Source organism: Leucoraja erinacea, chromosome 29 (genome assembly GCF_028641065.1).
Source record: "Leucoraja erinacea ecotype New England chromosome 29, Leri_hhj_1, whole genome shotgun sequence".
NCBI lineage: Eukaryota > Metazoa > Chordata > Chondrichthyes > Rajiformes > Rajidae > Leucoraja > Leucoraja erinaceus.
The window spans coordinates 17,317,634-17,332,646 of NC_073405.1; positions in this window are offsets into that span (position 1 = coordinate 17,317,634).

Below are 15,013 nucleotides of genomic sequence, written 5' to 3' on the forward strand. Positions count from 1 at the left end.
CCTCAGCTTGAACTAGATCATGGGAGATAAAATGTTGCCAGACTAAGCCCGGAAGCACACAGACTACAGAATTGCTTGAAGATTCAAGTCAGGTAAGTATACTGAGATTAAAGTAGGGGTTTGTTTATTTTTAATGCAAGCTTTACAGTACTTAGTACTCTACACAATTCAAAGTTGGATTTTAAAAGAGCCTTTCTATTTCAAATAAAAGCCTGTAGTTATTTGATAATCATGCTCTTCCAGATAGAACCACACCTTGCAGCTTCAATAATCTTGGAACTCATGCAAAACAAAAATGTTGTTTGTATCCTAAATCACACTCAAGCCTCTTGTAGCACACTCTGTTCCTCAAGTCTGCTACACCATTTATTTATTCACGGCTGATTTGATTGTAACTTCAACTCCAAGTTTTTGTCATCTCAAGCGATCTTTCACCATCTTGCTTATCTAGTACATGTCTCCCCCACCCCCACCCCCGCCCCGCCTTAAAAATACTCAAATATTCTGCTTCGTCCAATCTTTGAGAAAGAGAATTGCAAAGATTTGTGATCCTATGAGAGAGAGAAAAAAATCACCTAATCTCTGTCTTCAATGGACTTGTCTTAGTTTTAAATACTGACTGACGCTGGTTCTGAATTTCTTTATGAGATGAAGCATCCTCAACCCACCCACAATCTCAGGACATATCAGGAACCTATATGTACCTAAACTCTAGTTGATAGAAGCCCAGCTTGACTCCCTGGGACAATCTTTCCTGGGACAACTTATCCATTACAGTAATGTAACTTTTCTCTGAATGGTTTCTGAAACATATGCACCCTTCCTTAGATAATGAAATCAATACTGTACATGATACTCCAGATTCCTTCTCACCAATGCTCTATATAACTGATGTATAAACTCCCTATTTTAAAATTCACTTTTCTTAGTGATAAAATATGTGTCAGAGTGGGCTGCATCCAGAATCATGCGCTGGGTCTTATGTAAAAATGCTAACTTTGTTTAGACTGTGAGCAAGTAAAAAGAACATTCAGGTACCAAGCTACATAGCAGCAGTTAATCCAGCGATTATTTCTGGGTACATCTATGCTATGAATGGCCACTGCCACTGAGAGGCAGGATGACCAATGAGACAGAGACGGCATATGACTTTCATGTATGAAGTATGCAACGGCTGTAATATGTGATGTAACAATTTGTTTCGAGCACCAAAGATCCACAAGATCCGGCAGGATCTGAAGTCCCTCAAGAAGCAGTACAAGGAGGCCAGCGAAGAGCAACGTTCCCCCATTGGCTGAGCTGCGAACCATCCTGAGGAAGAAGCTGATGACCCTCCATAGAGCTGAGTGGCACCGAAGATGCTGGAAGGAAAGAGCCAGGAAGCGAGCATCCTTCATAGCCAACCCCTTCGGCTTCACCAAACAACTGCTAGGGCAGAAGCGCCGTGGGAGTTTGGCTTGATCTAAGGAGGAGATCAGCCGGCACATCCAGACCACCTACAGTGACCCCGTCAGGCAGCAGGAGCTGGATGTTTTATCAGGATGTTGCACTGATAAACATCCTGATAAAACCACCTCCACCCATCAAGGAGTTTGATAGTAGAGAGCCACTCCTGAAAGAGCTGCAGGACGTTGTGAAGAAAGCAAGATCTGGCTCAGCCCCTGGCCCGAGCAGAGTCCCCTACAGGGTCTACAAGAACTGCCCCCCTTGTTACTGAAACTGTAACGGGTATAACTTGGACCCAATAGCAACACAGAATCAGGCAGGTATAATTGGTCATGAACTTTATAACGATACTGTAACACAGAGTAGTAACACAGGAATGGGTACACCGTACTCGCACAGAGGCTCAGGATTGAGCGAGGGTTCCGAAGAGGGGCAGGCAGGAGACGTAGTCGGGGTAGCGGAAGGTCCGGTAACCAGGAGATCCAACACACGATGCAAACAAACCAGCGAGCGACAGACGAAAGGAGAGTCGAAGCCAGGCAGGAAGTCGAGGAGCCGTTGCAGGGATACACCAAACAGCCCAGGAGAGAGGCAGACAGAAACCAGGAGGTACGGGACGAAGGCCGTGGTCGGGGACAGAAGGCTGATGTGATATCCGGGAAGACGACAGAACAACTGCAGTATAACCTCCCTGCTCCTATACTCAAATCCATTTTGCTATGAATGTTAACATACCATTCGCTTTCTTCACTGCCTGCTGCACCTGCATGCCTTTCAACGACTGGTGTACCATGACACCCAGGTCTCGTTGCATCTCCCCTTTTCCTAATCCGCCACCATTCAGATAACAGTCTACTTTCCTGTTTTTGCCACCAAAGTGGATAACCTCACATTTATCCACATTCTACTGCATCTGCCATGCATTTGCCCACTCACCCAGCCTATCCAAGTCACCTTGCAGCCTCCTAGCATCCTCCTTACAGCTAACACTGCCCCCCAACTTTGTGTCATCTGCAAACTTGGAGATGTTGCATTCAATTCCCTCGTCCAAATCATTAATATATATTGTAAATAGCTGTGGTCCCAGCATTGAGCCTTGCGGTACCCCACGAGTCACTGCCTGCCATTGTGAAAAGGACCCGTTTACTCCTACTCTTTGCTTCCTGTCTGCCAGCCAGTTCTCTATCCACATCAATACTGAACCCCCAATACCGTGTGCTGTAAGTTTGTATACTAATCTCTTATGTGGGACCTTGTCGAAAGCCTTCTGAAAGTCCAAATATAACACATCCACTGGTTCTCCCTTATCCACTCTACTAGTTACATCCTCGAAAAATTCTATAAGATTCGTCAGACATGATTTACTTTTCATAAATCCATGCTGACTTTGTCCAATGATTTCACCACTTTCCAAATGTGCTGCTACCCCATCTTTAATAACTGACTCTAGCAGTTTCCCCACTAACTGGTCTGTAATTCCCCGTTTTCTCTCTCCCTCCCTTTTTAAAAAGTGGGGTTATATTAGCTACCCTCCAATCCTCAGGAACTACTCCAGAATCTAAAGAGTTTTGAAAAATTATCACTAATGCATCCACTATTTCTGTGGCTACTTCCTTAAGTACTCTAGGATGCAGCATATCTGGCCCTGGGGATTTATCAGCCTTTAATCCATTCAATTTACCTAACACCCCTTATCGGCTACCCTGGATTTTACTCAGTTCCTCCATCTCATTTGACCCCCGGTCCCCTGCTATGATCTAATAGAGGTGTATAAAATCATGATTTGAATAGATATGGTTGAGTCTTTTGCCCAGAGTAAGTGAATCGAGGAGCAGAGGACATAGGTTTAAGGTGAAGGGCAAAAGATTTAATAGGAATCTGTGGGGTATATTTTTCACACAAAGGGTGGTAGTGTATGGAACAAGCTGCCAGAGGAGGTAGTTGAGGCAGGGACTATCACAACATTTAAGAAACAATTAGACTGGTACATGGATAGGACAGATTCGGAGGGATATGGATCAAACGTCGGCAGGTGGGACTAGTGCAGATGAGACATGCTGGGCCGAAGGGCCTGTTTCCACACTGTATCACTCTATGACTATCTTTCCCTCTCAAACCCATTCTTCTGCCTTCTCCCCATTACCTCCGACACCCGTATCAGTCAAGAATCTATCAATCTCCTCCTGATAAATGTCCATTGACTTGACCTCCACAGCTGTCTGTGGCAATGAATTCCACAGTTCACCACCCTCTGACTTAAGAAATTCCTGCTCATCTCTTTCCTAAAGGAATGTGTTTTAATTCTGAGGCTGTAGCCACTGGTCCTAAACTCTCCCACTAGTGGAAACATCCTCTCCAAATCCACTCCATCCAGGTTTTTACCAGGCTGGGACAGACGGCAACAGCTTCACACACTGTCCCAAAGCTTGTGTCCTGTCCTGCATCACCCAAGGCAGCAGAGACGTTATAGGAGAGGGCAAGCACTGTAACAAAGTAGCTCACAATGGTTTGGGTAACATTCAGGAATGTCTATGCATGTCACATCATGGATATTACTGAAGTAGGGTCTTGACCCAAAATATAATCTCCAGAGATGCTGCCTGATTCACTGAGTTACTCCAGCACTCTGTGACATGTCATCTATCCATGTTCTCCAGAGATGCTGCCTGACCCGCTGAGTTACTCCAGCACTCTGTGACGTCACCTATCCATGTTCTCCGGAGATGCTGCCTGACCCACTGAGTTACTCCAGCACTTTGTGACTATTTTCCCTTCACCCATCTGCCCAAGCCCACTCTCCCCCCTCCTTTCTTATGTTCCTTTCCACCCATAAACCTCTCTCTGCCTTTACATTTCACTCCTCTTTCAAATCTGCTCTACTTATCTACATGCATTTTTCTTCTTCACTTTTTAGTCATAGAATGATGCAGTGTGGAAACAGGCCCTTCAACCCAACTTGCCCACACCGACCAACATGTCCCATCTAAATTAGTCCCACTCACACGCGTTTGGCCCATATCCATCTAAATCTGTCCTATCCATGTACGTGTCCAAATGTCTCTTAAACATTAGGATAGTCCCAGCCTTAACTACCTCCTCTGACAGCTCGCTACATACACCCAGCATCCTTTGTGTGAAAAAGCTACCTCTCAGATTCCTGTTAATTTCTGAAATATTGGTCATAAATTTGGTGCATAAATGCAACAAAATAACTCAGAATGCATCAGAAAGCATCTAAAACCCGTGAGCTTCCAGCTTAAGCGGGCCCTGGACCCTGGCATCGAGGGACTCGTGATGTGCACAGCGCGCACACTATTTCACATTAAGTTTTTTGTAATCCTGTCATGCCACCCCCCTTTTTGAAAAGCTTTGTATGGGCCTGATTTGGCATTTTGGCTTTGTTTCTATTCAGCTATTTGGCTTCCACTTCTTTGCTTCGGCTTCTCGTCCTTCGATGCCACGTCCGGGTACCGAATGGCACATCTTTTGCCTTTATGGTCGCAAGAAGATTCACGGGTGTGCCGTACACTTCAGGGTCAATCTCCGTGAGCAGAATCGCTTTCATGCGTTCGCAAACGGCCTTTTTTTTTCAGTCACTTTCTTTCCTTCACCACTAATCTCCATTATGTTGTTTGCCGTGAAAAACATGTCCGCTCTCTCCATATAGGAGCTGAACGGCTCTCTACTCTTGTCAAAAGTGCCAAGGTTTCCGATGTAGCCCGTGGATGCTGCCATCGTGTTGTTCTCTTTTTTGTTAAAGTCCATTCAAAAACCCTGAATTCCTGTCTGTTCTGGTATAACAATTCACCTAAAACTTAGCTGTACAAAGGCTATTCAGCTTGAAGAACTCGACAAAAAAAATCTTATACAATCCCAAGGACGGCATCTTGCCACGTAGACAAAACATAGAGATAGCCTGACAAATTCTTGATGATTTGTCCACCTGCCGTTTTAAACCACAGTCCTGCATAGAAGGATCTGAGGCCTATCGTATCCAGCTCGCAAACAACTGCGACACAGGTCCGTATTTACTGTTTAAAAAGTTAAACAATACTGCATGTTGCAAAACAGTCCTGCACAGTATTTAAAGGATGAGTTCACAAACTCTATCCCATCCTCGTTGCCAATTTTGTTATATTCCGGACGGCAGAATGAATAACAACTTACACGCAGGTTGCCTGGATCACAAGAGAGAGATTTATTACCCAACATTCCCTGCTTATATTGAACACAAACTCATTGACATATGCATGAATATGTATGAATACATTACAATCCAAATAAAAGAAAAATGACACTGCATTTTACCACTTAAGCAATACGCCTACAAACCTCAACTAGAGCTATTGGCCACCAGTGAACAAAAATACCTTTTATCTGACATGGGACTGCATGACACTGTTTCAGCGGCATTTTCCAGGAACCCTTGATGAATGTACAAGAATTGTACTGGACCCCAGATGAAAGAAAATGTATCTGAGTGGCACTTCAGAGACTATACAGGCAAGCAGCTAAAATAAGTGTGTGCTTTCAACTCAGCAGATTGTATTGATGATCAGGTCCAATAAGTCTAGGCCTTAGTGAAATATATTTTTGAATTTTAAAAAAAGTCACATTCTATGGTTTGTGATAGCATTAGCTCTATTGAAGCTTCCAATACCACTGGCAAACTAATAAAGTAAGAGGGAAGATGATCAGTATAGGACAGATATGGGATGTACATATCCAATCAAAAGATATTTGACAACATTCCACAAAATAAAATTAGTACAAAATATTCACAGGAAAGTGCCGAATCAAAAAGAAAAACTGGCTAGTAGCAATTAGAAGAAATAGAGTTGCATACCCAAAGGACCAAAACGTTTTTTCGAAGGTTTCAAATGTCTTTTATTGTCACATGTACCAATTAAAGTACAGTGACATGCGAATTACCATATAGCCACACTAAAAAAAGCAACAAGACACACAACTATATAAAAGTTAAAATAAACATCCACTAAAGCGGATTCCCCACATTCCTCACTGTGATGGAAGGCAATAAAGTCCAAGCTTCTTCCTCTTTATTCTCCCACGGTCGGGGCAGTCGAATACATTGGGGCGAACGAAGCTCCCACAGCCGGCGATCGAAGCCCCCGCGTCGGGGCGATCGAAGCTCCCGCTTCGGAGCGATCAAAGTTCCCACGTTGGAGCGGTCGAAGCTCCTACGGCTTGGAGCTCCCGAAGTCGGTCTCTAACCAAAGACCGCAAGCTCAATGATGTTAAAGTCCGCAGGCCCCCGCGGTTGTAGTTCCCGAAGTCGGTCTTCAACAGAGGCCACCAACTCCTCGATGTTAGGCCACAGTGTGGAGATACGATACAGAAAAAAATCGCATCTCCATTGAGGTAAGAGATTAAAAAACGTTTCCCCCAACCACCCCACCACATACAAAACAAGATAAAGAACATACATTTAACACATACTATTAAAACAGCAATGAAGGATGGGACAGAGAGACAGGTGAGGGTTGTTGGGGACATGCCAAACTTCCTAAGCCTTCTAGGTAACTAGTTGTTGTGCTTTCTTGGCCATAGCTTCAATGAAGCAGGTCCAGGACAAATTGCTGGTGACATTTAGTCATAGGAACTTGATGCTTTTGACCATATCGACCTCGGTGCCATCAATGTATATTGTGTGTACTACTTCACTTCTTCAATTTAATCACAATCTCCTTTGTCTTGCTGACATTGAGGGAGCTGTTGTTGTCTTGGCACCATGTTACAAGGTTCTCAATCTCCTTTCTGAACTCCATCTCGTCATTATTTGATATCTGGCTTACTATGATGTGTCGTCTGTGAACTTGTAAATTGAGTTAGATTGGTATTAGGCTGCACAATCATGAGTGTGTAAGGAGTACCGTAGGGGGCTGAGTACATTCTTACAGAGCACCAGCGTTGAGCATTATCGTGCAGAATGATTTGTCACCTATCCTCACTGATTGGGGTCTGTTGGTTAGGAAGTCAAGGACCCATTTACATTGGGGTGCATATGAAGAATTAATAGACAGGGCACAATTTGAAAGTTCACATGCAACAACTTCAGGAATGTATCAAATAAAGAAGACATTTCAGGTGGATGTGGCAGGCAGACACATGCCAGGTAAACAGTAATACAGAAGTAATGTGTTCTGGCAAAAAGAATATTGAAATGCAGCTTGAACTAAATAGTACTATTTTAAACCATGTAGAAGAACAGAGACTAACAATGTATATGACGCATTTTGGAAACGGGCAAGACACAGACCCAAGTAAGATGTAAAATCAGCAAATGGGATCCCTAACTCTGTGAACAAAGAAAGAGAATAATAATGTAACTTACTTACAGCAGTTAGTTAGGCCAGAGCTGAAGAATTATCTAAACACTCCGTGGGCATCCTTCTGAAGGAGTGGGCTGGGTCTCCGACTCTGGGCTGGGTTGGGCTGGCTCTCCCACGCTGGGTTGGGCCGGGCAGGGTCTCCGATGCTGGGCTGGGTCGGGTCTCCGACACTAGGTCTCTGATGCTGGGCTGCTTGGGGCTGGGCTGCTTCGGGTCCCTCCGAAAATTGTGTCCGGTTGGAAACCTCCGTTGGCCAACCTCAGCTCCAGTAAAGATGCGTAGGCGCAGGAAGGGGTGGACCGTCCCGGTGAGGAGGACGAGACTAATCCGCGAGGCGCTGAACGGCAGAAGATTTTTTAAACCTCGCTAACTTTTATGACATTCAACCGATCGGAACGAAACTTGGTGCACTCGCAGCACATGAGAACGGTGAGCGAACTGTCAACAAATCGTAGCGCTATCGCAAACCGTTTTTGTGCAAATAGAAAGACCGCACAAACCGGAAGATAATAAGATCAGAGTTTTTGTTATGTATAGATAGATATAAATAGAAGATAGATATGCCTGGCTGGAAAGAGTTTCACATTTTTTTAATGAGGTCATTACATGATAACACTGCAGTGGCGCTTTGGCCCATTTTGTTGTGTGAATATTAATATACTGATTGCAGTTTAATAAATATTCTATCTCCTCAGATTTCCTCCTAATTATTATTTTACACAAAATGGTGCCAGCACAACAACCGGGCTCTCAACATCAGTAAAACCAAGGAACTGATTGTGGACTTTGGAAGGGGAAGGATGCAGACCCACGATCCTGTTTATATCAATGGGATGATGGTGAAGAGGGTCAAAAACTTCAATTCCTGGTCCCAGCACACGAATGCAATTATAAAGAAGGCACATCTGTGCCTCTACTTCCTGCGAAGATTACGGAGATTCTATATGTCAAAGAGGATTCTCTTGGTCTTTTTCAACAGGTGCAGAGTAGAGAGCATACTGACTGGTTGCATCGTGGCCTGGTTCGGCAACTTGAACGTCCAGGAGCGGGAAAAGACTGCAAAAAGTTGTGACCACTGCCCAGTCCATCACCGGCACTGACCTCCCCACCATCGAAGGGATCTATCAAAGTTGCTGCCTCAAAAAGGCAGCCAACATCATCAAAGACCCACACCATCTTGGCCAAACACTCATTTAGCCATTGCCATTGGGAAGAAGGTACAGGAGCTTGAAAACTGCAATGTCCAGGTTCAGGAACAGCTTCATCTCGACAGCCATCAGGCTATTAAACACAACAAATAAGCTCTGAACTACAACAGACTATTATTATTATTGCACTATATGTCTATTTATTGAGTTTGTGTGTATATATGCACACTGAACTTTTTTCTCCTATTATGTCCTGATTACATATTCTGTTATGCTGCAGCAAGTAGTAATGTCATTGTCCTATCTGGGACATATGACAATAAAACACTCTTGACTCTAGGAATCCTCAATACTGCTGTAATTTGCTGTGTATATTTTCAATTCAACTTTCAATAATGAGCACTAAAATACAACCACTGCTTCACTCATTATAATCATAAGTGCTTTGAAAATCCATTTTCTATTAATACAATCAGAAATACCAATCATCCTTGTGAATTTATTTGTTCTGAGCTTGACATATCATGTATATTCCAATCGTTGACAGCTTCTAGGTTATATTTGTGTAGGAAGAACATGTTGATCAAATGAATATTTAAAAATATAATTCATTCAGAGTATATATTATTTTGACCTTATCCTCACCTTTGAATCCATTTGCATTATTTTACTTTTCACTTCTGTGATAGCTTATATAAGCGTAAATAAACTAAAAATATGTTTTTGCACGTATGTAAATTAAGATTTTAAATAAAGTTCACCGTTTGAGCATTTTTAAAATAAAAACAAAACAATCTTAAGCAGCCTATCGAGACTATTACACAAATTAAATTTAGTGTAGGCTAAATTACCACTTGAATTAAAATCAGTTAATTCTACATGTCAAAAGGAAACTACAAAATATTTAGGGTACTATGGCATTTCATCGAATTCAACAGAGCTTTAATTCTGTCAAGACTGAAGAGAATCAAGCTTACTAGCCTTAAAAAAATCATTTTATGTTTGCTTGTTTGCATGGCTTCCTTCTCAAGCGAATAGTGTGAATGAAGGATGTGAAACTACAATACATTTTTAGCAGAAAAACAATGTTGTTGCTCAACAGGTTTTCTTCAGATGCAATGTTTCTCTGGCTCATCATCACTTTCCTCATCGTGAACTTGAGAAATATTACTATTAAAAACATTCTCTCTGAATTCATCAGTATTTAATGGGTCTATAACGTGATTCTCTTGTTTTCAGCACTAACACCATAGTTTCATCAGTCACAGTCACCCTCTGCTTGCTTTTACACATACAATGCAAGAGAATTGCGAATGCATAAATGTCAAAATTCAAAATAATTTCAGATCTCCAAGTTGTATAAAGTCTCCAAGTTTATTAATGTGATAGTATATTCTTACAATATTCATTGAGCAAATTATCATTTCTTGCTGATGGCAATTTGTACAATGAGCATTGACTTTTTCATATAATAAATATTTAACAATGGTTCAATTTGTCACAATAGACACTAAACAGGTGCAAGAGTAGGCCATTTGGCCCTTCGAGCCAGCATCGCCATTCATTCATGGCTGATCATTCCCAATCAGTACCCCGTTCCTACCTTCTCCCCATATCCCCTGACTTCGCTATCTTTAAGAGCCCTATCTAGCTCGCTCTTGAAAGTATCCAGAGAACCGGCCTCCACCGCCCTCTGAGGCAGAGAATTCTACAGACTCACAACCCTCTGAGTGAAAAAGTGTTTCCTCGTCTCCGTTCCAAATGGCTTACCCCTTATTCTTAAACTGTAGACCCTGGTTCTGGACTCCCCCAACATCGTCCAAACCCTTAATAATCTTACATGTTTCAATAAGATCCCCTTTCATTCTTCTAAACTCCAGAGTATACTAGCCCAGCTGCTCCATTCTATCAGCATATGACAGTCCCGCCATCCTGGGAATTAACCTTGTAAACCTATGCAGCACTCCCTCAATAGCAGTCTCTTACTGACTCCAATGAGATTAACTAATGTCATTGAAGTACATTTAGGCAACACCACCTTTTTTTTACCCAGCTTCAATTCTGAACATATTGTGGCCGTTATGGTTAACTTCAATTTACTTCTGTATTTTCCAAGTCACCAATTCAATATTTCCATTGAAATCAATGCCGAATAAAAGCATGCTGAGTAGGAAGCAGCAAGGCACCCTGAACCTACAGTACATATTTATTCTGTTTCTAATCTTGTTATATGGTCTATCTCGTCTGGGATCATTTTATTTCCTACCCTTATCCCAAGTTTAATTTTTAACTTTCCAATCTTTGATGTCAACAGTCAATGTTTGTCATAGCTTTTCCATTTTGGACTTCCACTAAATCAAGGCCCGATGTGATGGACTGAATGTCCCATTTTGGTTCAGTGCTTTATCACGTTCTTTACCAAGGGCCAACTAACTCTTTCTAAAAATTGTAGCACTCAACAGGAGAGAGGGCGCCACACTGTTAATTTAATTAAATGTGCAAAATAATAACATTAATGCACAATGCACCCCCAAGATATTTATAGGAATATACATAAACAATATAAAACAAATGGAAGAAAGCTGTGACATTTTACTCCAGGAATGCGGTAAGGTAAAGCACCTTTAAAATCTATTTTGTCTGTTGGCTAGGCCAGTTGAAAATACAACAATATAAAAACCTACTGGACCACATTTTAAATACCAAACACGTTGTGCATTTGAGTATTGCAGGGACAGCCCCATGCATTCCCCCAAAATAAAATGAAATGCATCTGCAATTTAATTCAAGCATGATTTAATCAAAAAGATGCCTGACCTTCTGAGTATTTCCAGGATATTCTGATTTTATTATTGAAATAACATTTTTTTCTCAATTGTATTGACTGCCTCTCAAGCACTGTGGAACTGAGCTGTGAGTGGTCCTTGAGGCTGACCGGAGATGGAAGAAGGCTCACGTTCACCTACATGTGATAGGCTCGACACTGACTCACGGAGCTGAATGACATATTTTATGCAGTATGTACGCCACAGTGACTGAAAAATGTAAGAAAGGTTTCTTTAATTTGTGACAAAAAAAAATTCTGAAATGATAGAAATATTCACCATTATCATCTTCTTTTACAATTAGTTTAATCCCCATTTATAAGAATGTTATGTTAATTCTCTGCTTGTAGTTACATAACAAAAATTATCTTTGAGCTTCCAATGTAGCAGAACTTACTGTAAGTGTAAAACTGAGCTATACAACAGCAATGAGTTCTGAAAATGAGTTTCCATATTCTAGAGAACCAGGAAAGATGGATAATCTTCATCTGTTTCAGTCTGCGCCTGAATGGCAGTGCTGGCTCGAAGGGCCGAATGGTCTACTCCTGCACATATTGTCTATTGTCTATAACTTCACCTTCTTAGCAGCTTTGGGAAGGGACTAAGGGCCATTACTGGGACAACCGCTGGAAATTCCATGGAGAGGCATGGAAATCAAAATGTATGATGGTACAGCTACATTGAATCCTCTTTGTTGTCTCGCATTCCCTTCTTACTACGATACGATAGAACTTTATTTATCTCAGGAGGGAAATTGGTCTGCTGACAGTCAGAAAACACAACAAGTTACATGAAACATTAAATTAAAGTGATGAGTGGAAAGTCTAGGATTGGGGATGTGCAAAGATTGGGGGGGTAAGTCAGTCTACCCTATGACAGTGGGGGAGGAGTTGTACAGTTTGATAGCCAAAAGGGAAAAAAGGATCTCCTGTGGCATTCTGTGCTGCATCTTGGTGGATCCAGTCAGTTACTGAAGGTGCTCCTCAGGTTGACCAGTGTGTCATGTAGGGGGTGAGCTGTATTGTCCAAGATGCTCTGCAGTTTGAGGAGCATCCTCCCCTCCAAGACTACCTCCAGTGAATCCATCTCCACCCCCAGGAGCCAGCCTTCCTGATGAGCTTGTTAATTCTTTGCCCTGCTACCCCAGTACACGACACGGGCCACAACCGATTGAAAGAACATCTGCAGCATCTTACTGCAGATGGTGATGGAGCGAGCAAGCATCCCTATAAACTAATCATCCAACAGTATGGCCAGATCCTTCTGTCTTTTGTTTTTATAAAATGCAAGTGCACTCTAATTTGCTTGCTCCAAATGCAGACCAGGAGAAGCTGAGGAAGAAGCCACTTTCCAAATTTGTTGTTCCAAACTATTATAGTTTCCAAGCAAGATCTACACATTGAGTCAACATACAAGAGCGGCCTGCAGCTAAGCCAAAGGCTAAAGGTATCCTTGTTGCCAGCTCCACAGAGGCAAGGTTCCACACGTTCAGCTGTAAAGTATCAGGGTGGTCAGTCATAGGGAGAAAAGCAAGGCAGACAAATGTACACAGAACCCAGGCACCAAACGTCTGGCTAAGAATGATCAGTGAATGTTTTCATAGTTCTGTTATTGATTAGATATAATAATATAGCTTGAACTATTGCTTTGGCTGGGTTATGTATTTATGATTGTGTTCATGCAGACACTGAAGTGATCAACAATTGGAAATATATAACTCATCCATTTAATTGTTGGGGTTTTGACTCCTCAATTCTTCTTCACTTTTAGGCGAAATGTCAAGGGCAAGTCAGTATTTAGTGATTACCAATCAAGGCCCTTCAGGTGCTGGCAAGAAGCAGCCTTCTTGTCTTGCTATCGTGCTAGAGTTATTGGAGCTCCCACAGAGCTGCTGGATGATGGTTATTAAAATTATGATCCATGCCAACTGTGGAATACTGATATTTAAAGTATTCAGGGTATAGCTCGTACTGAGCTTGCTTGACGGTAAATTCTGACATAATATCAACAGAAACAAGAGCTTCAAAAAGTGGGTATTTCCGTCTAACAGCAAGAAACACCAACATACTTGCTATGTAAAATATATATTTATGATGATGTCATTATGTTCTACAGCAAGTGACATTTAAATATTATACATAAATACATCACACTGCTTTCCCTCTTTGAATATGTACAGTCATTAGAGATTCAGTCTGTTCATTATCCTCTTTAATGGATCAATCACAACAGCATATTTTTCCTCTGACGTTGTATTGTTTCTTTGACCTGTAGAACATGCAACTTCTTGGACCATTTCACAAGTGTTCTGTGACTCTTCAACAGAACTGGATGCAAAATGCGTTAACATTAGAAACAAATTAATCATTGTATGTCCCTTTGCAATCTTCAGGTACATCACTTAATGTGATCATCCAATCAATAGGGACTACTCCTACTTCTGATGTGCAATGAATATTTTTGAAACTGTGAATTTAGGTTACTTTGCCAAGATCCCATTGTTGAGTCTTGTACTTGCCATTGATCTGATGACTGACTCATCTAGTCAAAATTCATTTTTTCCCTCAAATCATTGCTTTTTTAATCTTTTTGCCTCATCAACTCTCCCGTGGAAAAGTTGCACCGTTTAATGACAATCAGGTGAATCATTATGAACACAAATATATTTGCAGAGGTAGATGGCTTTTCCAACAGGGTTGGTAGAAAACAGATAACATTTTAGTTTATTGATCAAAATTCAATCATATGATCATACTGTGGTACCACAACCTGCCTTCTTTGCACCCTGGCTATTTGCTGTTGCTAAAATTCATGTTTCAAGATTGCCAGTAGCAGTTTATAATCTGTTACAGGATCAAAAGGTTTTCCCAGCTCGAACTAATGGAATTTCTTCACATTGAAGTACCTTTTCTTTTCAGTTTGCAGTTACATTTGCTTTTGTTAAGGTAATGCCAAATAAATGCTACATTATGGATGGTAACTGCCTTTTGCTCCGAGGCATCATATGCTACCTCAGAGGTTCTTTACATTTCATAGTAAACCAATAGAGATTTACTACTTTAATCCACTATCAGTAAAAATGTGCAAGATGTAGTGTTGACGCTTAAAGGGATTTTATTGTCTGTTTAGTGTCTTCAGTGTCTGAGAGATGCAGCATGGAAACAGGCCCACAGTGTCCATGCGTACCATTGAGCACCCATTGTCACACTTGACCTACCCTCACCCATTTTTCTCACCTCCA